This window comes from Pongo abelii, chromosome 6 (assembly GCF_028885655.2).
Source record: "Pongo abelii isolate AG06213 chromosome 6, NHGRI_mPonAbe1-v2.0_pri, whole genome shotgun sequence".
NCBI classification, from domain to species: domain Eukaryota; kingdom Metazoa; phylum Chordata; class Mammalia; order Primates; family Hominidae; genus Pongo; species Pongo abelii.
The window spans coordinates 44,205,969-44,233,084 of NC_071991.2; the positions used below are offsets into that span (position 1 = coordinate 44,205,969).

General features: G+C 40.4%; 1 protein-coding gene across 11 annotated transcripts in view; it reads right to left on the reverse strand.

Annotated features, from left to right (window-relative positions):
* The window catches only part of SUGCT (succinyl-CoA:glutarate-CoA transferase), a 735,129-nt gene that overhangs the window by 31,752 nt on the left and 676,261 nt on the right, over positions 1-27,116 (reverse strand). The gene's annotated exons all lie outside the window — the stretch shown is intronic.

Below are 27,116 nucleotides of genomic sequence, written 5' to 3' on the forward strand. Positions count from 1 at the left end.
TCTCTCATCTCACTATATTCATTTCAAAGACAGCTAAAGTCATGCCCCCAAACCGCTAAAGTCATGCAGTCCAAACTGCTTCTTCTTCCTTCTCCAGGAGGCTTTAGTGAGCAATGAGAACAGTGCCTGGTGTGTGGGAAATTCTCAGTGAAGGTCAGGAACTGTGGCGCCACTGGAGGTGGTCTTTACCATTATGATGATATTGAGGTCAGTCTTTCCCATGCATTTTCTAGCTCTTACTGCATAAAGGTATCTCCATAACAATGCACAGTACAATTTTGTATGTTTTTCAAATTAATGTAAAGGGTAAATTTTTGTATTCTTTTGTATCTTTTTTTAATTCAACATTGAGTTCTTGAGCTTTTTTTTTTTTTTTAATGTAGCAAGTCAGACACAGTTTAGAATATAACAGTAACAGGAGGAGGAAACAAAATCTTTGCAGAGAGAGCAATGTGAAGGTGCTTTGGAAGCCCCAGTATGCCAGCTCTCCAGATGCCTTTTCTCCATCCCGCCCTCTTTTTCATTCCTTAACTGCAAAGCTATTGGAGAGAAAGGAGAAGATCATTCAATGTTGTGACAATATTAAACGCTAGCTTCACAGCCCCTCAGGACAAGAAAGACCATGTGGCCCTGTAGCCCCCAACTGGAGCATGCTTGCTCCTCTTCCCTGATAGGAGCCCTCCCATGGGTTGGGGATAGAGGTTCTGACCCTGGGGCAGCCCCACTTGACTCATGAACTGATGAGCATATTCACTTCTGCAAGCAAAGTAAAACTGAACATAGGAGCTATACTTGCTGGTTACTGTTACTGTTCTATCCTCTCATGTTCCAATTACCTGTTTTATTTTTATTTCAGAGCCTTCACTGAACAGGCAATGTTTGGATTTAAGCTCTAAAGAAATGTGGGTAGACAGAGGGCATATTCCACATAAGAATCCAGGCATGGATTTTGAAGTAGCAGCTTGACCACTGTCATTGCAGAGCTCAGGCTAGAGGACAGGATTGGTTTTCAAGACTCTGATACCCATCTGTGACAGACGGGCAACTTCTGTGCTGGCAGTATCAAAGCAACCCCACCAAGAGACACGCTGGCCTCTCTGTGGCTGGATGGTTTCCATGGTGTGGGGGAGTTTTGTTATTGTTGCTTTTGTGAAGTTTAAGTTCTTGTGGCTTTTTCCCTTTGCCAGCCTTGCTTAAGACCAAAGGAGAGCTGGATGGTAAAGACTCCCCTGAGAATGGGCAAACGAGTTGCAGATCAAGTATCCTGGCCACAAAGACAAGGAGAGGATCAGGCCCAAAGCTCCAGGCCTGGACACGCCCCGGAGGAGAAATGATCCTCGTGGTTAGTAACAGAGCCAAGCTTCCTTTGTCTAACCTTTCGCTGGAATTAAGAGCTTTTCACATTTCAGTTGACTTGAGAACAGACAGGGAGCCCCAAATCAGAAGCAGATTGGAGCTGGTGAGCAGGAAAATGACACTTCAGCCTCTAAAATGCAGCAGCTCTGTTTGTCCCTTGCTTCTGACCCCAGCAGTCTCTTTGCTCCCTCTCTTCTCCCTACTCCACAGAATGCTTCTCTCCCCTTCTCTGAGACTCTGCTCTTAAAGCAGGAGGTGCCCGATTCCAGTGGACTCTCTCCACTGTGGAATGTATCAGAGCAGGGGCAGCACCTTCCCCAGCAACACACCCTATCATCTTTGATCCTTTGCCATTTGCACTATGGGTTTTCATTTGACCCAGCAGTCTGAGTTTGCTCCAGTATTTGTGTTTTTGTGTTTTTCTTTCCTATGCTTCTCTTTCCCTCCCCGCCCCTCCTTTATGCTGTGGCCTAAGTACACTGAGCTTCTTCTTTTGTTTGTATGACAGAGGATTCCTTTTCATTCGTCAAGATTTTAACTATGCATACCACAAAAAAACTGAAGCATAAAGCACCAAAAGAAAATGAAGATAGAAAAATCTAGTGGATTTGGAGGTGAAAGAAAGCAAACTTGCACCCAGTTTTCCAAATCTTAAACAGATTTATTTTCTTGGCCAAGTTCTCAGTTACTCACCACAGTGCTCTTATTTTGTGCCTCAAGGGATAGGCAAAAAGCTCCTTCCTGCTCAGCACTTACTTAATACTTAAAAGAAATACCCTTTCTTTCTCTAGCAATGCACTTGTTTTAACAGTGGAAATACAGGGCACCCAAGAGGTCAAACTCTCTAGAAACCCGGGGCCAATACTTACAAAGACTGATGCTTTGTGGGTGACTCAAAAACAACCGTAGAGTCAGAATTAACAACATTCTCCACATACTGTTTAAATGGTCACTCTTTGTCCGGAGCTGGGTACTTTCTGAAAACTGTTTCTCTAGCCTGCGGCAAGCGTGGGCTTTGGTTGTGAGGCCCAGAGGCTTAGCTTCTTCACCCAATGCTTGCAAAATGTTTATAGCAAACTCAAATACCTTCCACAGATTACTCCCATTCTCCATCTGATTTCTTCACCAGCTGTTCTCTGCCTGATTCATTGTGCAGATTTCTTTCTAGTGTTGTGGATATTCCCTAGTTACCTACCATAATGCTTGGTCTTACAGGTGTATAGCATGTTTGCAATGCTTGTTCATATGCTCCCAGGGAAAAAAAATCATAAAATATAATCTTATGTGTAATTTTCCTGAATACTAAGTGCTCTGCCCTAAACTTGAAGATAGTGTAGCAGTTGAAGGATGCCAGGAATTACTTCACCTCATGTATATGTACCTGTTACAGATTATATTCATTTTCAAATTAATTTCAAAGCCAGCTGTTATTTTTGCTAAAAGTCATCCTTGATGGTATGCTTTAGCAACTACCATTTAAAACTTAGAGACAACTAGCCGTGCAATATGAGGATTTAAAAATTCAGTACTTGGGTTGTTTATTGTGGGTTTTACATTTTGAGCTTAAGTCTCCTTCTTAATATATTGTCTGTAGGCACTTAATAAGACGGATTTTTAAGGAAAAATAAAATAGCTTTACTATATATATAACATGCATATTATATATAAAATGTTGGAACTTTTTGGTGATTTAGTTTTCCTTTATAAATACGGGCATGTAGTTATTCCTATAGCAATACTAACACTGAAATACGAGTTTCTATGCCATGGAGGCTTTTTTAGAAGTTCTAGCTGGGAATGTAAGCATCTATGTAACCTTAATCCAAAAAGAGGGCTCCTCTAACTGGGAAGGTTGGCTGTTTGGACCGTCGGATGGCTGAGGAGAATGGGTCACCTGCCTAGCCTACTTAATGAGCTGAGTCCACTCTGACAGTCAGAGCTGGGAGAAAGCATCTTCTTCAAAGTGAGCACACATCGGATTCCCCCTCCATTTTTTCCCTTACTCATGTGGAGGGGTTAGGACTTTGAAGAAGTCAGGTTTTTCTTTTTCTTTATTTCATGGAATATGTTAAAAAACAGAAAGAAATATCAAACCTATGCCATGTACTTCAAATGAAGCTTCCACAAAAAATTTGAAACCCTAAAAAGTTCTTCATTTAAGCCATACAGAAACACAAATATTCAAACTCTCCTAAGTAATGCTAAAAACAAGGCAGCTAGTGTTCCAGCAAGGGCAAGACCTCACTTGTTTGTTATTTAGGACTCTTATCACTGTCAATTTTAGCTTGATGAAAGTACTACCATGTGTCAGAGACAATGCCATATGTTCATCAAAAAAACAATTTAGTTTCCCTCTGGGCATACAGAAAGACTACATTTCCCAGTTTCTTTTGTAATTAATTTTGGGCTATGAGTCTGAATTCTATCCAAAGAAATGCAAGTGAAAGTTGTGTATACTACTTCCAGGTCTGCCAGAATCCTCCCACCTCCTACACAACCTTTAACATCTCTCTTCCCCCTTCACACTAACCCTGGGACCACATAGTGAAGACGGCGGCATCGCAAGACAGGAAGAGCTTGGGTTCCTGAAAGACTGCATGAAGCAGTGCCCTCTTTTCCATGACTATCTTGGTCTGTGACAGGCTGCAATGGTTTGAAGGTTTGTCCCCTCTAAAACTCATGTTGATATTTAATTGCCATTGTGATGGTATTGGGAGGTGGGGCCTTAAGAGGGCTCTGCCCTCATAAGTGGACTAATGCCAGTTATCAGGAGTAGGCTCACTCACTTCTGCTCTCACTTTTTCTTGCTCTCACTCTTGTTGGCCCTTCTGCTTTCCACTATGGGATGACAGAACAAGATGTCCCTCATAAGATACTGGCACCTTGATCTGGGACTTCCCAGCCACTAGGCTACAAACCAATAAAACTCTGTTTATTACGTATTACTCATTCTTTGGTGTTCTGTTATAGCAGCACGAAACAAAGACACAGGAAGAAGCAAGAAATAATTATTTGAGATTTAGTGGTTGTTGTAGCAGCTTGCATCATGTACCCCAACGAATGCATACCATATTATATCATGTATGTTCTCTGTGTTGCTTATTTCCTACCTCAACCATAGCCATCATTTTAAGACAACAATTAAGAAAACTCCTTTATCTGCACAAGTGCTGTCTCTCTACCTGATGTTTTTCCCCTCCTCCCTCTGTTCTTGCCTCCCCAACACACACACATACCCGTTTACCTTTATATAACCCTTTTCCAGCTTTGAAATGGCAAGTGGGCCTGACAGGAAAGATTCTTTGGACTTTAAGAACATCCATCAGCTTTATTGCTATAGACAAATTTCTTTCCTTAATGTTTTTTTTTTTTTTTTTTGAGCAAGGAATATGGTTTGCCCTCTGAAGTCATAGAGTGAATTAATTTGAGGATTTAGCTAGCTACTTGTCATGAACCTGAATGAGAGAAAGGGAGAAATTTTCATCCACTACTCATCGTCATTTTCTCTCCTTCTGACTTCCACTTTCCCTAAATTGTTGCATTAATCTAGCCACTCCCCAGTCATCAGCACTATAGTGTGAGTTCTTTTAGGAAAAGAACCAGTGCTTATTCATTTTTTATCCCTGATACTTGGAACCTACCAGGTAATCATTAAACGTTAGCTATTATTTAACAATAAGATTAAAACCAGGTGGAGCCAAGATGGCTGAATAAGAACAGCTCCGGTCTACAGCTCCCAGCGTGAGCGACGCAGAAGACGGGTGATTTCTGCATTTCCAGCTGAGGTACCGGGTTCATCTCACTAGGGAGTGCCAGACAGTGGGCGCAAGACAGTGGGTGCAGCACACTGTGCGCAAGCCGAAGCAGGGCGAGGCATTGCCTCACTCGGGAAGCGCAAGGGGTCAGGGAGTTCCCTTTCCTAGTCAAAGAAAGGGGTGACAGACGGCACCTGGAAAATTGGGTCACTCCCACCCTAATACTGCACTTTTCTGACGGGCTTAAAAAACGGCCCACCAGATTATATCCCACACCTGGCTTGGAGGGTCCTATGCCCACGGAGTCTTGCTGATTGCTAGCACAGCACTCTGAGATCAAACTGCAAGGCGGCAGCCAGGCTGGGGGAGGAGCGCCCGCCATTGCCCAGGCTTGCTTAGGTAAACAAAGCAGCCAGGAAGCTCGAACTGGGTGGAGCCCACCACAGCTCAAGGAGGCCTGCCTGCCTCTGTAGGCTCCACCTCTGGGGGCAGGGCACAGACAAACAAAAAGACAGCAGTAACCTCTACAGACTTAAATGTCCCTGTCTGACAGCTTTGAAGAGAGCAGTGGTTCTCCCAGCACGCAGCTGGAGATCTGAGAACGGGCAGACTGCCTCCTCAAGTGGGTCCCTGACCCCAGACCCCCGAGCAGCATAACTGGGAGGCAACCCCCAGTAGGGGCAGACGAGCAGCCTAACTGGGAGGCACCCCCCAGTAGGGGCAGACTGACGCCTCACACAGCCGGGTACTCCTCTGAGACAAAACGTCCAGAGGAATGATCAGACAGCAGCATTCACGGTTCACGAAAATCCGCTGTTCTGCAGCCACTGCTGCTGGTACCCAGGCAAACAGGGTCCGGAGTGGACCTCTAGCAAACTCCAACAGACCTGCAGCTGAGGGTCCTGTCTGTTAGAAGGAAAACTAACAAACAGAAAGGACATCCACACCAAAAACCCATCTGTACATCACCATCATCAAAGACCAAAAGTAGACAAAACCACAAAGATGGGGAAAAAACAGAGCAGAAAAACTGGAAACTCTAAAAAGCAGAGTGGCTCTCGTCCTCCAAAGGAACGCAGCTCCTCACCAGCAACGGAACAAAGCTGGACGGAGAATAACTTTGATGAGCTGAGAGAAGAAGGCTTCAGATGATCAAACTACTCCGAGCTACAGAAGGAAATTCAAACCAAAGGCAAAGAAGTTGAAAACTTTGAAAAAAATTTAGACGAATGTATAACTAGAATAACCAATACAGAGAAGTGCTTAAAGGAGCTGATGGAGCTGAAAGCGAAGGCTTGAAAACTATGTGAAGAATACAGAAGCTTCAGGAGCCAATGCAGTCAACTGGAAGAAAGGGTATCAGTGATGGAAGATGAAATGAATGAAATGAAGTGAGAAGGGAAGTTTAGAGAAAAAAAGAAAAAAAAGAAATGAACAAAGCCTCCCAGAAATATGGGACTATGTGAAAAGACCAAATTTACGTCTGATTGGTGTACCTGAAAGTGACGGGGAGAATGGAACCAAGTTGGAAAACGCTCTGCAGGATATTATCCAGGAGAACTTCCCCAATCTAGCAAGGCAGGCCAACATTCAGATTCAGGAAATACAGAGAACACCACAAAGATACTCCTCGAGAAGAGCAACTCCAAGACACATAATTGTCAGATTCACCAAAGTTGAAATGAAGGAAAAAATGTTAAGGGCAGCCAGAGAGAAAGGTCGGGTTACCCACAAAGGGAAGCCCATCAGACTAACAGCGGATCTCTCGGCAGAAACTCTATAAGCCAGAATAGAGTAGGGGCCAATATTCAACATTCTTAAAGAAAAGAATTTTCAACCCAGAATTTCATATCCAGCCAAACTAAGCTTCATAAGTGAAGGAGAAATAAAATACTTTACAGACAAGCAAATGCTGAGAGATTTTGTCACCACCAGGCCTGCCCTAAAAGAACTCCTGAAGGAAGCACTGAACATGGAAAGGAACAACTGGTACCAGCCACTGCAAAATCATGCCAAATTGTAAAGACCATCAAGGCTAGGAAGAAACTGCATCAACTAACGAGCAAAATAACCAGTTAACATCATAATGACAGGATCAAATTCACACATAACAATATTAACTTTAAATGTAAATGGGCTAAATGCTCCAATTAAAAGACACCGACAGGCAAATTGGATAAAGAGTCAACACCCATCACTGTGCTGTATTCAAGAAACCCATCTCATGTGCAGAGACAGACATAGGCTCAAAAGAAAAGGATGGAGGAAGATCTACCAAGCAAATGGAAAACAAAAAAAGGCAGGGGTTGCAATCCTAGTCTCTGATAAAACAGACTTTAAACCAACAAAGATCAAAAGAGACAAAGAAGGCCATTACATAATGGTAAAGGGATCAATTCAACAAGAAGAGCTAACTATCCTAAATATATATGCACCCAATACAGGAACACCCAGATTCATAAAGCAAGTCCTGAGTGACCTACACAGAGACTTAGACTCCCACACAATAATAATGGGAGACTTTAACACCCCACTGTCAATATTAGACAGATCAACAAGACAGAAAGTTAACAAGGATACCCAGGAATTGAACTCAGCTCTGCACCAAGCAGACCTAACAGACATCTACAGAACTCTCCACCCCAAATCAACAGAATATACATTTTTTTCAGCACCACACCACACCTATTCCAAAACTGACCACATAGTTGGAAGTAAAGCTCTCCTCAGCAAATGTAAAAGAACAGAAATTATAACAAACTGTCTCTCAGACCACAGTGCAATCAAACTAGAACTCAGGATTAAGAATCTCACTCAAAACCGCTCAACTACATGGAAACTGAACAACCTGCTCCTGAATGACTACTGGGTACATAATGAAATGAAGGCGGAAATAAAGATGTTCTTTGAAACCAACAAGAACAAAGACACAACCTACCAGAATCTCTGGGACACATTCAAAGCAGTGTGTAGAGGGAAATTTATAGCACTAAATGCCCACAACAGAAAGCAGGAAAGATCCAAAATTGACACCCTAACATCACAATTAAAAGAACTAGAAAAGCAACAGCAAACATATTCAAAAGCTAGAAGAAGGCAAGAAATAACTAAAATCAGAGCAGAACTGAAGGAAATAGAGACACAGAAAACCCTTCAAAAAAATTAATGAATCCAGGAGCTGGTTTTTTGAAAGGATCAACAAAATTGATAGACCGCTAGCAAGACTAATAAAGAAGAAAAGAGAGAAGAATCAAATAGATGCAATAAAAAATGATACAGGGGATATCACCACTGATCCCACAGAAATACAAACTACCATCAGAGAATACTACAAACACCTCTATGCAAATAAACTAGAAAATCTAGAAGAAATGGATAAATTCCTGGACACATACACCCTCCCAAGGCTAAACCAGGAAGAAGTTGAATCTCTGAATAGACCAATAACAGGCTCTAAAATTGTGGCAATAATCAATAGCTTATCAACCAAAAAGAGTCCAGGACCAGATGGATTCACACCTGAATTCTACCACAGGTACAAGGAGGAACTGGTACCATTCCTTCTGAAACTATTCCAATCAATAGAAAAAGAGGGAATCCTCCCTAACTCATTTTATGAGGCCAGCATCATCCTGATACCAAAGCCGGGCAGAGACACAACCAAAATAGAGAATTTTAGACCAATATCCTTGATGAACATTGATGCAAAAATCCTCAATAAAATACTGGCAAACTGAATCCAGCAGCACATCAAAAAGCTTATTCATCATGATCAAGTGGGCTTCATCCCTGGAATGCAAGGCTGGTTCAATATACGCAAATCAATAAATGTAATCCAGCATATAAACAGAACCAGAGACAAAAACCACATGATTATCTCAACAGGTGCAGAAAAGGCCTTTGACAAAATTCAACAACGCTTCATACTAAAAACTCTCAATAAATTAGGTATTGATGGAATGTATCTCAAAATAATAAGAGCTATCTATGACAAACCCACAGCCAATATCCTACTGAATGGGCAAAAACTGGAAGCATTCCCCTTGAAAACTGGCACAAGACAGGGATGCCCTCTCTCACCACTCCTATTCAACATACTGTTGGAAGTTCTGGTCAGGGCAATCAGGCAGGAGAAGGAAATAAAGGGTATTCAAATTGGAAAAGAGGAAGCCAAATTGTCCCTGTTTGCAGATGACATGATTGTATATCTAGAAAACCCCATTGTCTCAGCCCAAAACCTCCTTAAGCTGATAAGCAACTTCAGCAAAGTCTCAGGATACAAAATCAATGTACAAAAATCACAAGCATTCTTACACACCAATAACAGACAAACAGCCAAATCATGAGTGAATTCCAATTCACAATAGCTTCAAAGAGAATAAAATACCTAGGAATCCAACTTACAAAGGATGTGAAGGACCTCTTCAAGGAGAACTACAAACCACTGCTCAATGAAATAAAAGAGGACACAAACAAATGGAAGAACATTCCATGCTCATGGGTAGGAAGAATCAATATCGTGAAAATGGCCATACTGCCCAAGGTAATTTATAGATTCAATGCCATCCCCATCAAGCTACCAAGGACTTTCTTCACAGAATTGGAAAAAACTACTTTAAAGTTCATATGGAACCAAAAAGAGCCCGCATCGCCAAGTCAATCCTAAACCAAAGAAACAAAGGTGGAGGCATCACACTACCTGACTTCAAACTATACTGCAAGGCTACAGTAACCAAAACAGCATGGTACTGGTACCAAAACAGAGATATAGATCAATGGAACAGAACAGAGCCCTCAGAAATAACACCACATATCTACAACTATCTGATCTTTGACAAACCTGACAAAAACAAGCAATGGGGAAAGGATTCCCTATTTAATAAATGGTGCTGGGAAAACTGGCTAGCCATATGTAGAAAGCTGAAACTGGATCCCTTCCTTACTCCTTATACAAAAATTAATTCAAGATGGATTAAAGACTTAAACGTTAGACCTAAAACCATAAAAACCCTAGAAGAAAGCCTGGGCATTACCATTCAGGACATAGGCATGGGCAGGGACTTCATGTCTAAAACACCAAAAGCAATGGCAACAAAAGCCAAAATTGACAAATGGGATCTAATTAAACTAAAGAGCTTCTGCACAGCAAAAGAAACTACCATCAGAGTGAACAGGCAACCTACAGAATGGGAGAAAATTTTCCAAACCTACTTATCTGACAAAGGGCTAATATCCAGAATCTACAATGAACTCAAACAAATTTACAAGAAAAAAACAAACAACCCCATCAAAAAGTGGGCGAAGGACACGAACAGACACTTCTCAAAAGAAGACATTTATGCAGACAAAAAACACATGAAAAAATGCTCACTATCACTGGCTATCAGAGAAATGCAAATCAAAACCACAATGAGATACCATCTCACACCAGTTAGAATGGCAATCATTAAAAAGTCAGGAAACAACAGGTGCTGGAGAGGATGTGGTGAAATAGGAACACTTTTACACTGTTGGTGGGACTGTAAACTAGTTCAACCATTGTGGAAGTCAATGTGGCGATTCCTCAAGGATCTAGAACTAGAAATACCATTTGACCCAGCCTTCTCATTACTGGGTATATACCCAAAGGACTATAAATCATGCTGCTATAAAGACACATGCACACGTATGTTTATTGCGGCTCTATTCACAATAGCAAAGACTTGGAACCAACCCAAATGTCCAACAATGATAGACTGGATTAAGAAAATGTGGCACATATACACCATGGAATACTATGCAGCCATAAAAAATGATGAGTTCATGTCCTCTGTAGGGACAGAGATGAAATTGGAAATCATCATTCTCAGTAAACTATCACAAGAACAAAAAACGAAACACTGCATATTCTCACTCATAGGTGGGAATTGAACAATGAGAACACATGGACACAGGAAGGGGAACATCACACTCTGGGGACTGTTGTGGGGTGGGGGAAGGGGGGAGGGATAGCTTTAGGAGATATACCTAATGCTAAATGACGAGTTAGTGGGTGCAGCGCACCAGCATGGCACATGTATACATATGTAACTAACCTGCACATTGTGCACATGTACCCTAAAACTTAAAGTATAAAAATAATAAAATAAAATTTAAAAAAAGATTAAAACCAGGAGACAAATATCCTTAACTCTGTCAAGAGGCATTAGGACAATTTCGTGGCACTAGGAGTGATGCCAGGCCCTTCTCTTAAATCCGTAGCTATTTGAATCCCAGATTTGAAACTTAAGGGAAATAAAAATTTAAGTATACATGCCACCTCTTAATTTCTTTTCAAATACTTTTTTTCATTTTTCCTTCTCAAAAAAGAAGGAGAAGGAAGAGGAAAGGAAAGAAAAGTAAATGAAAATTTTTAAGAGGTCCATTTTCTACTCAAGGATGAAAATGCAGGTCCCAAATGCTTATAAAATCTACCCCTTTCAACTACTATTTATAGTAAGCAGTGTAGTAGAGTTAGGTGGAGGAAAAGGAAAACTATGGGAGTAGAAATTGCATTTGCTGAGTACACATGTGAAACGACAGTTACCACCTTCATTCTCCAGTGTTAGGTTTTGAAATCGCCATAGTAGGAAATCCACTTTAAATATGTTTGCCTTTGGATCTATTTTTAAATGAAAAAAAAAATCTCAGTGCTTCTGGTGTATGTATGTAGTAGAGACAGTCTTAACCTAAGATGTTAAGAGAGGAGCCTGGGGACAATTTATCAGTGTCAGAACCCAACACCAGAAGAGAAATTGGAGTGACCTTTTAACAAAGGTTCTATTTTTAAGATCTAATTGACTTAGCCACTGGGATTATCTCTGGTATTAAAAGTTATTTAAGGGGGTTGCTCTATGAAATTCAAATAGGATGTATGGTAAATCATTAATAAGATGATACAATGGCAGCAAATATTTACTGATGCAAAACAAAAAGCTCTAGAATACCTGAGGGTTTGCCTGCTATGGTAGTGAGTTATGAGAGACATCACAACCAAGGCGTGCTTGTGGCTTTTTCCTTGCAGCAAAATAAATAAGCAGCCCTTGGAGTCATCAGAACACCCAGGAGGACTTATAAGCTGTCCCCTGGGAATATTTAGTCAAACTCTTGCTTACTGATTCTTCACTTTCTCCGAATTTCCCACTCTTTCATTTCCTAACTTGTGTTTTTAGCTGCCCACTCCCATAGTATTTCCCCATTTCCTTAACACTCTCATTTTCAATTTATTCCTTCCCCATATCTCTTTCAGGATTTCTCCACGTTCAACACTATGAGATTACCTCAGATAGGAGAGTCCACTGATGAGTGTACGTATGAGTAAGGTAAAAAACAGTGCTCTACAAGGTTCCCTTGAAGACCCTCAGGGACCTCAGTCTATCAATCATTTTCTCCCCTGCATATGCAATCTTTCTCTTTCCTATTACAATATAACTAGGGTGAAGTATCTTCTATCTTAAAAGACAATGTTACCCAGACTTTAAACCAACAAAGATCAAAAGAGACAAAGAAGGCCATTACATAATGGTAAAGGGATCAATTCAACAAGAAGAGCTAACTATCTTAAATATATATGCACCTGATACAGGAGCACCCAGATTCATAAAGCAAGTCCTTAGAGACCTACACAGAGACTTAGACTCCCACACAATAATAATGGGAGACTTTAACAACCCACTGTCAATATTAGACAGATCAACAAGACAGAAAGTTAACAAGGATACCCAGGAATTGAACTCAGCTCTGCACCAAGCTGACCTAATAGACATCTACAGAACTCTCCACCCCAAATCAACAGAATATACATTCTTCTCAGCACCACATCGCACTTATTACAAAATTGACCACATAGTCGGAAGTAAAGTACTCCTCAGCAAATGTAAAAGAACAGAAATTATAACAAACTGTCCCTCAGACCACAGTGCAATCAAACTAGAACTCAGGATTAAGAAACTCACTCAAAACCGCTCAACTACATGGAAACTGAACAACCTGCTCCTGAATGACTACTGGGTACATAATGAAATGAAGGCAGAAATAAAGATGTTCTTTGAAACCAATGAGAACACAGACACAACATACCAGAATCTCTGGGACACATTTAAAGCAGTGTGTAGAGGAAATTTATAGCACCAAATGCCCACAAGAGAAAGCAGGAAAGATCCAAAATTGACACCCTAACATCACAATTAAAAGAACTAGAGAAGCAAGAGCAAACACATTCAAAAGCTAGCAGAAGGCAAGAAATAACTAAAATCAGAGCAGAACTGAAGGAAATAGAGACACAAAAAACCCTTCAAAAAAATCAATGAATCCAGGAGCTTGTTTTTTGAAAAGATCAACAAAATTGACAGACTGCTAGCAAGACTAATAAAGAAGAAAAGAGAGAAGAATCAAATAGATGCAATAAAAAATGATACAGGGGATATCACTACCGATCCCATAGAAATACAAACTACCATCAAAGAATATTAAAACACCTCTACGCAAATAAACTAGAAAATCTAGAAGAAATGGATAAATTCCTGGACACATACACCCTCCCAAGACTAAACCAGGAAGAAGTTGAATCCCTGAATAGACCAATAACAGGCTCTAAAATTGAGGCAATAATTAATAGCCTACCAACCAAAAAAAGTCCAGGACCAGATGGATTCACAGCTGAATTCTACCAGAGGTAAAAAGAGGAGCTGGTACCATTCCTTCTGAAACTATTATAATCAATAGAAAAATAGGGAATCCTCTCTAACTCATTTTATGAGGCCAGCATCATCCTGATACCAAAGCCTGGCAGAGACACAACAAAAAAAAGATAATTTTAGACAAACATCCCTGATGAACATTGATGCAAAAATCCTCAATAAAATACTGGCAAACTGAATCCAGCAGCACATCAAAAAGCTTATCAACCATGATCAAGTTGGCTTCATCCCTGGGATGCAAGGTTGGTTCAACATATGCAAATCAATAAATGTAATCCAGCATATAAACAGAACCAAAGACAAAAACCACATGATTATCTCAATAGATGCAGAAAAGGCCTTCGACAAAATTCAACAGCCCTTCATGCTAAAAACTCTCAATAAAGTAGGTATTGATGGGACATATCTCAAAATAATAAGAGCTATTTATGACCCACAGCCAAAGTCATATTGAATGGGCAAAAACTGGAAGCATTCCTTTGAAAACTGGCACAAGACAGGGATGCCCTTTCGCACCACTCCTATTCAACATAGTGTTGGAAGTTCTCGCCAGGGCGATCAGGCAGGAGAAAGAAATAAAGGGTATTCAGTTAGGAAAAGAGGAAGCCAAATTGTCCCTGTTTGCAGATGACATGATTGTATACTTAGAAAACCCCATTGTCTCAGCCCAAAATCTCCTTAAGCTGATAAGCAACTTCAGCAAAGTCTCAGGATACAAAATCTTTGTGCAAAAATCAGAAGCATTCCTATACACCAATAACAGACAAACAGAGAGCCAAATCATGAGTGAACTCCCATTCACAATCGCTTCAAAGAGAATAAAGTACCTAGGAATCCAACTTACAAGGGATGTGAAGGACCTCTTCAAGGAGAACTACAAACCACTGCTCAATGAAATAAAAGAGGACACAAACAAATGGAAGAACATTCCATGTTCATGGATAGGAGTAATCAATATCGTGAAAATGGCCATACTGCCCAAGGTAATTTATAGATTCAATGCCATCCCCTTCAAGCTACCAAGGACTTTCTTCACAGAATTGGAAAAAACTACTTTAAAGTTCATATGGAACCAAAAAAGAGCCCACATTGTCAAGATAATCCTAAGCCAAAAGAACAAAGCTGGAGGCATCACACTACCTGACTTCAAACTATACTACAAGGCTACAGTAACCAAAACAGTATGGTACTGGTACCAAAACAGAGATATAGATCAATGGAACAGAACAGAACAGAGCCCTCAGAAATAACACCACACATCTACAACCATCTGTTCTTTGACAAACCTGACAAAAACAAGCAATGGGGAAAGGATTCCCTATTTAAGAAATGCTGCTGGGAAAACTGGCTAGCCATATGTAGAAAGCTGAAACTGGATCCCTTCCTTACACTTTATACAAAAATTAATTCAAGATGGATTAAAAACTTAAATGTTACACCTAAAACCATAAAAACCCTAGAAGAAAACCTAGGCAATACCATTTAGGCCGTAGGCATGGGCAAGGACTTCATGACTAAAACACCAAAAGCAATGGCAACAAAAGCCAAAATTGACAAATAGGATCTAATTCAACTAAAGAGCTTCTGCACAGCAAAAGAAATTGCCATCAGAGTGAACAGGCAACCTACAGAATGGGAGAAAATTTTCCAAACCTACTTATCTGACAAAGGGCTAATATCCAGAATCTACAATGAACTCAAACAAATTTACAAGAAAAAAACAAACAACCCCATCAAAAAGTGGGCGAAGGACACGAACAGACACTTCTCAAAAGAAGACATTTATGCAGACAAAAAACACATGAAAAAATGCTCACTATCACTGGCTATCAGAGAAATGCAAATCAAAACCACAATGAGATACCATCTCACACCAGTTAGAATGGCAATCATTAAAAAGTCAGGAAACAACAGGTGCTGGAGAGGATGTGGTGAAATAGGAACACTTTTACACTGTTGGTGGGACTGTAAACTAGTTCAACCATTGTGGAAGTCAATGTGGCGATTCCTCAAGGATCTAGAACTAGAAATACCATTTGACCCAGCCTTCTCATTACTGGGTATATACCCAAAGGACTATAAATCATGCTGCTATAAAGACACATGCACACGTATGTTTATTGCGGCTCTATTCACAATAGCAAAGACTTGGAACCAACCCAAATGTCCAACAATGATAGACTGGATTAAGAAAATGTGGCACATATACACCATGGAATATTATGCAGCCTTAAAAAATGATGAGTTCATGTCCTTTGTAGGGACATGGACGAAGCTGGAAACGATCATTCTCAGCAAACTATTGCAAGGACAGAAAACCAAACACCACATGTTCTCACTCATAGGTGGGAACTGAACAATGAGAACACTTGGACACAGGATGGGGAACATCACACACTGGGACCTGTTGTGGGGTGTCGGGAGAGGGAAGGGATAGCATTAAGAGATATACCTAATGTAAATGACGAGTTAATAGGTGCAGCACACCAACATGGCACATGTATGCATATGTAACAAACCTGCATGTTGTGCACATGTACCCTAGAACTTAAAGTATATTTAAAAAAAAAAAAAAGACAATGTTACCTTGGAAACATATTTCCTATTTGCTATGGTACTGTATCTCTAACTTTCCTTCCTGCAAAGATTTATCTATATTCCCTGCCTCCACTGGCTCACTTCCCATTTACTCTTCAATCCATTAAGATCTCAATTCCAGTGTTTATCTCCAGTGTTGAAGATACTCTCACAGGTACACATATACTTCCACATTATTAATGTCCATGATACAGGCTTTAAAACAGGAAGTATCTTCCAGAGCCACTGCCCCTTTTTGAGGAAAGTGGTCCTTACCAGTTCTTCATGAAGAAGTAGTCATGTTCTGGGTACCATATTACTTTGTTTCCCTGGCTACAGCTGACTGGGCCCCAGGCAGGTGAGGCAACACAAGTGATTCAATAGCTACGAATCTATGGACTATGAGGTCCCTCTCTAATTAGAAACATGGGGATAAACTAGACCAATCTGATTCTCTCTTGAAAGAGCTGGTCTAGAGATGGTAATATGGAAGTGCATCCAAGGTGTGTAGACCTCCACAGAGTAACAAAGAATTAGGCTGATGGCAGACTGCCTGTAGGCAGACCACGGTGCACCACCTATTGAGGAGGTAACAAAATATCCTGATTGCAAGAGTTGTGTTATATCCTGAGCTCCTAGTTTCTGAACTGCAGTCCATTCTTTATGAGGCCTGGCATTCCTTGGTTCCTGTTCTCTCAAAACCTGGTTGCATGAGTAGAGTTTCTGTCTACTTCATTTTCTGAGTGTATAGTTATAATTAAGCAAATTGATTTCATGATTTCTTTGTCAAGAGAACCTGAATGAACATTTCTTAGCTAGCAAAAAGCCCACCTAGCAACCATTATATTACATGTGTGATATTTGACTCTGCAGATCACTACCTCCTTCTAGAAGTTCTCTCTCTTGGCTTATTTAATACAACTCTTCCAGATGTTCCTCCTACTAATGAAGCTATTTCTTATCTTCCTTCCTGCCATCTCTATTTACTCATTTCAGCCCTTAAAAATGGATCTTCCTCAGGCATCCCATTGCCTACTTTTGTTCAGTCTATATGCTCTGTCTGAAGAACTATATATATATTCATGGCTTCAACCTCCATTTGAATCCTAATGCCAGTTGTTTGCTGGATACCTTATCTTCTTTTGGATGTACGACAAGATCCTCAAATTCCACATGGTTAAGACAAAAATTATCATTATTTTGCATAAAATAGCTCTTTGTCTTGTATTCCTTCCATCAATAGTTGATATAATTGTTAGCCTAAATCCCCCCAGTGAGTAACCTGATTCTAAGTCCAGTCACTATTCTCACTTACTCCATGATTTAACTTCTCTCCAGTATGACTTCACCACTCCCACCCTCTATCACTGCTTATTCAGGGTTTTTTCCCCCGACTCCCCAGTGACTTGGGTGTTCCTGCTCTGTGTTTTCATAGTACCTACTGAATACCTCTTTCAAAGAACCACCTATTGTACTGAGAGGTTGACTTTCTCATCTGTCTCCTCCAAAAATGTAAGTTCCCCATGGGTAGAGGACCAGTTTTAAAATCTAACACAATGCTGGCCAACTATAGGTACTTACTACTATTTTTTGAGTGGATAAATAAGTAAAAAGTCAGAATTGCCTGTGCCATACACAAAAATGAAGAAGCTCCAGCCTTCAAATTATATCAAAACCAACTCAACTAAGAATGGGAAATGTGATATTGGACAATAGAAGTGTTGGTTTGTAATCTCCAAACTTCTCCCCAAAGACACTACAGACAAACACTTTTAACTTACTCTATTCTCATCCCCTTCTTATACTCTCTCTTTACAATATCTTCATGCCACTCTTATTTGACTTCTCCCTTGTATATTCCTACCAAACCAAGCCCTGGTTCTGGAGTTAATGGCCATAGCTAATAGTGCAGAGTTGTGATAACTTCGCCTGTTAAGATTCTGTTCATTCCATATGTACAGAGGCCTTTACTTTGCATACAATGGGTTTGCTAAAGAATAACCTTAGTAACCTCTTCAGCCTTAAAATTGACCAACTCCCCCACCCCACCCCAGATGGCAGATGAGAGGCTTTTAGTTTGCCTCAGCCACTTGGAGATAGCAAGACAATGCATAAAGATCAACTCTGTGAACTTTAATTCAAGAAGGAAAATAGGAATCTACTGGAATCTTGAAGAACAAACCAGAATCCAGGGAGCAAATGCCAGCAAACAGCCCCTGTGATGGTGTCTGATAAAATGATAAAATGAGTAAAACCCCAGTACATGAGAGAGGCAGAGAGCCTCCCTCTGAAGCTCACCTTTCCAATGGAGATCCAAGCAACCCAGACCAAGGGGGAGCACTTTGTTTCTCCCAAGCCCTAGTGCTAACTTGGGGAAAGGACTGAAGATGTTGTAAGAGAAAGACACCACAAAAAGCTCAATACATTTTCCCCAGCCTAGCCTAGGACCAAGGGCAGGGTGCCATTTTTAATGCAGGACCACACAAAGTCAGGAATTCTTTGGTGACCTGGCAGCATGACTGTGTTGGTATTTTAGTCTTGGACCAGAGGCTGGAGCAAGACTTGCTCTGGAGTGGGGTAGGGGCCTCCACAGCCCGAACTGTAGAAGGCACCTCAGCAGTAGATGCTAGAATTGTGCTCCCCCTATTGCAAGCCTCGGGCAGAAGGAGAGCTGCTACAGCTATAGTTTCTCTTGGGCAGTGAGACTTGCCAGCTTGGCAACGTGGAACTGGTCTGCATGTACCATTGCTGGGTGCCCCAGCTTGCTCCTCTGAGATTGTGGTACAGCAGGGCACTCTCCATTTCACCCTCAGGCAGAAATCCAGGCATTTGGAGCACCCACTTGTGTGGTTTTGCAGCCTGAGCCACACCATCCTTCCTTGGCATAGATTGTGGTACAGGAGAGCTCTTGCTGCTCCATTCACAGGCAGACATACAGGCATTCAGAGCACCCACTCACCTGTATCAGCAGCCTGACATGCCCCATCCTTCCTGTGCAGAGATCCTGGTACAGGGAGGCCCTCTCTGCTTCACATGCAGGCAAATCTCCAGGCATTTAGAGCACCCACTCATTTAGTTCAGCAGCCTGAGCTACCCCACCCTTCCTATGCAGAGATCCAGATGCAGAGAGGCCCTTTCTGCTCCATGCCCAGGCAAATCTCCAGGACGCTTGCCTTAGTCATCCTGCCCCGCCTGAGCAGAGAACTTGGTGTAGGGAGACCTTCTCTGCTCCACACTCAGGCACATCTCCAGGCATTCACAGCACCCACCCAACTGGAACAGTGGCCTAAACTGCCCCAGCTTTCTTGTGCAGAGATCCTGGGTGCAAGAGGCCCTCTCTACCCCATAACCAGGCAGACCTCCAGGTATCTGGAGTACCTACTCTCCTAGGAGTTTAAGCCACCCCTCAGTCCCACATAGAGAACTTAGGCCAAGGAGGTTTCCCAGCACCATGCCTAGGCACACCTCTGGGTGCTCAGTGGCGGCTCACTGTACCCACCCTCAGCACTGGTGCTCGTGCCTGCCATCGGGGCCCCTGGAGGAGGACCTGCCTGGTCTAGCGCTGCCCATCTTGGCCCCCAACCCCACAGGGCTGAGGAGGGAGCTCAGACCACTGTGCACTCCACAGCTTAGCCCATTGCCTGAGGAAACAGAGGCCTTCTCCTAGTAAGCAAGGATCAACTATATATCCAACCATGTTGGCTGCAGCTGGCTCTTACCTATAAGCGCCATCTACAAGCTTGTAGGTCAAACTGCAGAGCCCAATATAAAACCTGCCATCAGAAGTGCATGGGGCTATAGAAACAAAGCCAAAAGACCCTACCCAGCACTCTCTACAGTCATATCACCTAGGAAGGGAGAGAAAGGTAAAGAAAAAAATAATATTATAGGCAAGAAAGAAAAAGAAAAATCCTACCCACACTAAAATAATTACAAAAATTAGAAGTGCCAGCATCTCCAGATGAGAAGGAGCCACTGCAAGAATTCTGGCACCAAGAGGAATTTGAATGTGGTGACAGCATCAAAGGATCACACTAGCTCTCCAGCAATGGTTCCTAACAAAAATGGAAACTCAGAAATGACAGATTTGAAAGCATGGATTGCAAGGAAGCTCAACCTCCAAGACAAGTTTGAACATCAACACAAAGAAACTTCTAAAGCAATCAAGGAAATGAAGGAAGAGGTAAACATCTTAAAAAAAAAAAAAAAAAGAAATCAAACAGAGCTTCTGGAATTTAAAACCTCACTTAAGGAATTTCAAAATATAACTGACAGATTTATCAATAGACTGGACCAAGCAGAAGAAAGAATTTCAGAGCCTGAAGACTGGTCTTTCAAACTAACCAAGTCAGACAAAAATAAAGAAAAAATAATTTTAAAAAATGAATAAAGTTGTCAAGAAATATTATGTAAAGTGACCAAACTTACAAATGATTGGCATTCCTGAGAGAGAAGGAGAAAGAGTAAATAACCTAGAAAAAAAATTTGAGGAAATCATTCAAGAAAATTTCCCTTATCTTGCTAGAGAGGTACACATCCAGATACAAGAAATCCAGAGAACACCTGCCAGATACTACACAAAATGACTGTCATCAAGGCATACAATCACTAGACTATCCAAGGCCGACACTACAGAAAAAAATCTTAAAAGCAGCTCACTTACAAAGGGAGCCCCATCAGGCTAACAGTGGACTTCTCAGCATAAACCTTATAAGCCAGGAGAGATTGGGGGCCTATTTTCAGCATTCCTAAGGAAAAATGTTCCAACCAAGAATTTCATATCCCACCAAACTAAGCTTCATAAGTGAAGGGAAAATCTTTTCCGGGGAAGCAAATGCTAAAGGAATTCATTACCACTAGACAAGCCTTACAACAGATCCCTAAGAGAGTTCTAAACATAGAAATGAAATAACAATAACTGCTTCCACAAAACACACTTAAGTACCTAGCCCACAGACCCTATCAAGCAGCCTCACAATAGAAACTACAAAGCAACCAACTAACAACTTCTCGATAGGATCAAAACCTCATCTATCAATATTAACCTAGAATGTAAATGGTATAAATGCTTCACTTAAAAGGCAAAGAGTGGCAAGTTGGATAAATAATACCCATCCATCTGTTGTCATCAAGAGACCTATCTTACACATAAGGCTATCTTACACACCCATAGGCTCAAAGTAAAGACTTGGAGGAAGATCCACCACACAAAAGAAGGCAAAAAGAGAGCACAAGTTGCTTACCATCTTTATATCAGCCACAATATACTTTAAACCAACAACAATAAAAAAGGACAAAGATAGGCATTACATAATGATAAAGAGTTCAATTCCATAAGAAGATTTAACTCTCCTAAATATATATACACCCAACATTGGACCACCCAGATTCATAAAACAAGTACTTTTAGACATATGAAAAGACCTAGACAGCCACACAATGATAGTGGGGAACTTCAACATCTCACTGACAGCATTAGACAAATAATCAAGGCAGAAAACTAACAAAGAAATTCTGGACTTAAATTTCACAATTGACCAAATGGACCTAAAAGACATCTACAAAATATGCCATTCATTACCACAGATGATACATTCTTCTCATCTGTACATGGAACATACCCAAGATTGACCACATGCTTGTCCATAAAGCAAGTCTCAATAAATTTTTTAAAAAATCAAAATCAAACCCACCACACTCTGGGACTACAGTGGAACAAAATTAGAAATCAGTACAAAGAAGACCTCTCAAAGCCAAGGGCAAATGAAAGAACTTGCCCCTGAATGACCTCTGATTAAATAATGAAATTAAGGCAGAAATCAAAAAATTATTTGAAATAAATGAAAATAGAGTCACAACCTACCAAAATCTCTGGGACACACAAAAACAGTGATAAGAGGAAAGTTTATAGCACTAAAAACCTACCTCAAAAAGTTAGAAAGATCTCAAATTAACAGTCTAATCTCACACCGAGAGGAAGTAGAGAAACAAGAACAAACTAACCCCTAATCTAGCAGATAAATAACTAAAATCAAGGCAGAACCAAACAAAATTGAGACCCCAAAATCCAAACAAAGAATCAGTAAAATCCAAAGTTGGTTCTTTGAAAGGATAAACAAGATCAATAGACTGCTAGCTAGATTAACAAAAAAAAGAGAGAAGATCCAAATATGTACAATCAGAAATGACAAAGGTGACATTACAACTGATCTCACAGAAATACAAAAGATCCTCAGAGACTGCTATGTGCACCTCTATGCGTGCAAACTAGAAAAAAACTACAGAAAATGAATAAATTTCTGGAAACACATAACCTCCCGAAATCGAATCAGGAAGAAGTTGAAACCCCAAACAGACCAATATCGAGTTCTGAAATTGAAGCAATAATTTTAAAAACTACCAATCAGAAAAAGCCCCAGACCAGATGAATTCACAGCTGAATTCTACCTGATGTACAAAGAAGAGATGGTACCAATTCTACTGAAATTATCCCCAAAAAATCAATGACTGTGGTCTCATTCTATGAATCTAACATTACCCTGATACAAAAACCTGGCAAAGACACAACAAAAAATGAAACCACAGGCCAATCATCAACAAAATATTAGCAAACCAGATCCAACAGGACATAAAAAAAGTTAATTTGCCATGATCAAGTAGGCTTCATTGCTGGGATGCAAGGTTGACTCAGCATACACAAATCAATAAATGTGCTTCACCACATAAACATAAAATCAAAACCAAAAACCATATGATGTCCATAGACATGGAAAAAGCTTTCAAAAAAATCTAACATCCTTTCATGACAAAAACCCTCAAGAAACTTGGCATTGAACAAACATACCTCAAAATAGTCATAGTCATCTATGAAAAACCTACAGCCAACATCATACTGAACAAGCAAAAACTGGAAGCATTCCCCTTGAGAACTGGAACAAGACCAGGATGTCCACTCTCACCACTCCTATTCAATACAGTACTGGAAATGCTAGCCAGAGCAATCAGGCAAGACAAAGAAATAAAATGTATCCAAATAAGAAAAGTAGTCAAACTATCTCTCTTTAAGGACAATATGATTCTACACCTAGAAAACCCAAAAAACTCCATCACAGGCTCCTGAAACTGTTAAACAAGTTCACTAAAGTTTCAGGACACAAAATCCACGTACAAGAATCAGCAGCATTTCTATACACCAATAATGTTCAAGCTGAGAGCCAAATCAAGAACATAATCCCATTTACAAAAACCACCACAAGCAAACAAAATACCTAAGACTACATCTAACCAAGGACAAAAAAGAGTTCTACAAGGAGAACTATAAAACAGTGCTTAAAGAAATCATACATTAAACAAACAAATGAAAAAATATTCCACACTCATGGATTCTAAGAATCAGTATCATTTAAATGACGCTCGAGCCCAAAGCAATATACATATTCAATGCCATTCCTATCAAACTATCAACATCATTTTTCACAGAAGAGAAGAAAAAACTATTCTAAAGTTCATATGGAACCAAAAAAGAGCCCAAATAGCCAAAGCAAGCCAAGCAAAAAGAACAAAGCTGGAGGCATCACATTACCTGACTTCAAACTATATTACAAGGCTGCAGTAACTAACAAAAACAGCATGGTATTGGTACAAAAACAAAAATATAGAACAATGGAACAGAATACAGAACGCAGAAATAAAGTTGCATACCTATAGCCATCTGATCTTCCTCAAAGTTAACTAAAATAAGCAATGGGGAAAGGACTCCCTATTTAATACCTGGAACTGGGATAGTTGACTAGCCATATACAGAAGAATGAAACTGGAACCCTACCTTTCACGATATAAAAAAATTAACTCAAGATGGATTAAAGATTTAAATGTAAGACCTCATACTATAAGAATCCTACAAGAAAACAGGAAATGCCATTCTAGACATTGCATTTGGGAAATAATTTATAATTAAGTCCTCAAAAGCAATTGCAACACAAACAAAAATTGAAAAGTGGGACCTAATTAAAATAAGAGCTTCTGCACAGCAAAAGAAATATCAACAGAATAAACAGATAACCTATGGAATGGGAGAAAATATTCACATACTACACATCCAACAAAGGTCTAATACCTAGAATCTGTAAGGAACATAAACATTTGACCAAGTAAAATACAAATGACCCCATTAAAAAATGGGCAAAAGACAGCAACAGACACACCTGTTGAAGTCATACAAGTGGCCAACAAACATATGAAAAAATTCTCCACATCACTAATCATCAGTGAAAGGCAAATCAAAACCACAATAAGATACCATCTCACACCAGTCAGAATGGCTATTATTAGAGTCAAAAAACAACAGATGCTGGCGAGGCTGCAGAGAAGAAGGAACATTTATACATTGTTGGTGGAAATGTAAATTAGTTCAGCCACTGTGGAAAGCAATTTGGAGATTTCTCAAAGACCTAAAACCAGAGCTTCCATTTGACCTAGCAATCCCATTACTAGGTATATATCCAAAAGAAAATAAATCTACTTGGGAGGTTGAGGTGGGAGGATTGCTTGGGCCTGGGAGGTTGAGGCTACAGTGAGCCATGATTGTGCCATTGCACTCCAGCCTGGGTGACCAAACCAGACCCTATCTCAAAGAAAAAAAGAAAAGAAATCATTCTACCAAAAAGACAGATGCGCTCATATGTTCATCACAGAACTATTCACAATAGCAAAGTCATGGAATCAACCTAGGTGCCTATCAAAGATGGATTAGATCAAGAAAATGTGGTATATACACACCATGGAATACTACACAGACATAAAAAAGAATGAAATCATGTACTTCACAGCAACATGGATGCCGCTGAAGGCTATTATGCTAGGCAAATTAATGTCAGGACAAAAAACCAAATACCACATGTTCTCATATATAAATAAGTGGGAGCCAAACATTGGGTACTCAGGAACATATGGCAACAATAGAAACTGGGGGCTACTAGAGAGGGTAGGGAGGTTGACAAGGGCTGAAAAACTAACTGTTGAGTACTACGCTCAGTACCTGGGTGATGGGATCATTCATATCCCAAACCTCAGCATCACGCAACATACCCAGATAACAAACCTGCACATATACCCCCTGAATCTAAAATACAAGTTGAAAAAAACATTGACCTACTATCTTCACAAGCTATTGACTCAAAAGGAAGGATTTGTGAAAGAGCTTGAGGAACAAAAACCTAGTATGGTACTTCTTTAACCATACTAGGTTAACGTAACCTCTTTAATTCTAGATTCTGCTGATTGTAGAAAAATAAGTTACTTTTTTGGGTGTGTGTACGTGTGTGTGAAAGAGAGAGAGAGAGCACACACACACACTTGTATATATAGAATAAATATAGAGTTACCATTGCTCATTTTGATTTGCCCACACTAATAGAAAATATCATTGGCATAGATGGTAAAGAATAACAGATATTGTAAAGTTTACTTCAGAAGGAAAAATCATAGATGGAAACACTAAATATGAGCTAAAGCTGACTTAGCACTTAACAATATTCAGTTAGTATTAAGCACTTCACAAGCATTATTTTATGTAATCCTCATAACAACCTTGTTTATAAGAGAAAACTGAGGCTCTGCTGCATTTGAGTCATCTTTGCAAATAACAGAACTAGGGTTGAAAATCAGGTATGTTAATTTGCAAAATCCATGTTTTTGATAGCAATAACACACTGCCTGCCAAATTTATCTTGTCCAGTCCAACTTCCCAAGTTTCCAGATGAGAAAACCGAGGCCCAACGGTATAAAATGTCTTGACCAAAGTCCACCGTTGGTTAGGTACAGAGTCAGGAACAGGCATGAATTGTCTGGGGGCATTTTGCCTTGTCATTGAAATATATGACTCCTGGAGACAAATATCAACAAGTAAAAGAGACAAGTCTGGGAAGTGAGCAAGATAAAGTCATATGCTTTCCTCTTCTGCCTAACTGGAATGGCCTGAATTCTGTTTCTCATAAAATCTCCAAGAGACAACAGTTACATTCATGGGAAGGAAAACAATCTGTTTGAATGACACACACGAGATATTTTTGTATAAAAGCAGGGAATGGGGCAACTTATTGCCTCTTAAAGATCAAAAGGCCCTTGGAGGAATGTTCTTCCTTACCACCAACCAGCTCCTTATCCCAACCCACAGCTGACTGACTTCCTTATTAGGTTTGGACAATGGAAGGACAAAGAATTTAAACCAACTGGGCTTTGTGAAACTGCAGAAGAGTAAGTCTTGGGGAATGGAGGCAATGTCCCCAGGGAGCATGGCTGGAAGTAGACCAGTTGGGCTGTGAGGGAGGAGACAGTGCCCAAGCATATGGATACCTCTTTGCAGATAATCCAGCCTTGGCTGAATACAGTTCCTGCAAATCCAAGCATTCTTCATTTTCCAGAAGGCTATTCCCATTTATTCACACTGTCCGGGCTTCTGCTGCTGGGATGTCTGATGGCCTCTGTCTTCAGGTGAGGCCAGGGGCCAGTCTCAAGGGCAGAGTCCTTCAGGTTAACCTTGAGATTAAGCAGCTTTCTCAGGTCTGGAATCCACTGCCAAGTCTCTTGGCTGCCCTCACCTGCTCTTGTGCTTTCCTTATTGACAAACAGGGTAAGGGTGGAGTAGCCATGTGTGATAGTTAATATTGAGTGTCAACTTGATTGGATTTAATGATGCAAAGTATTGTTCCTG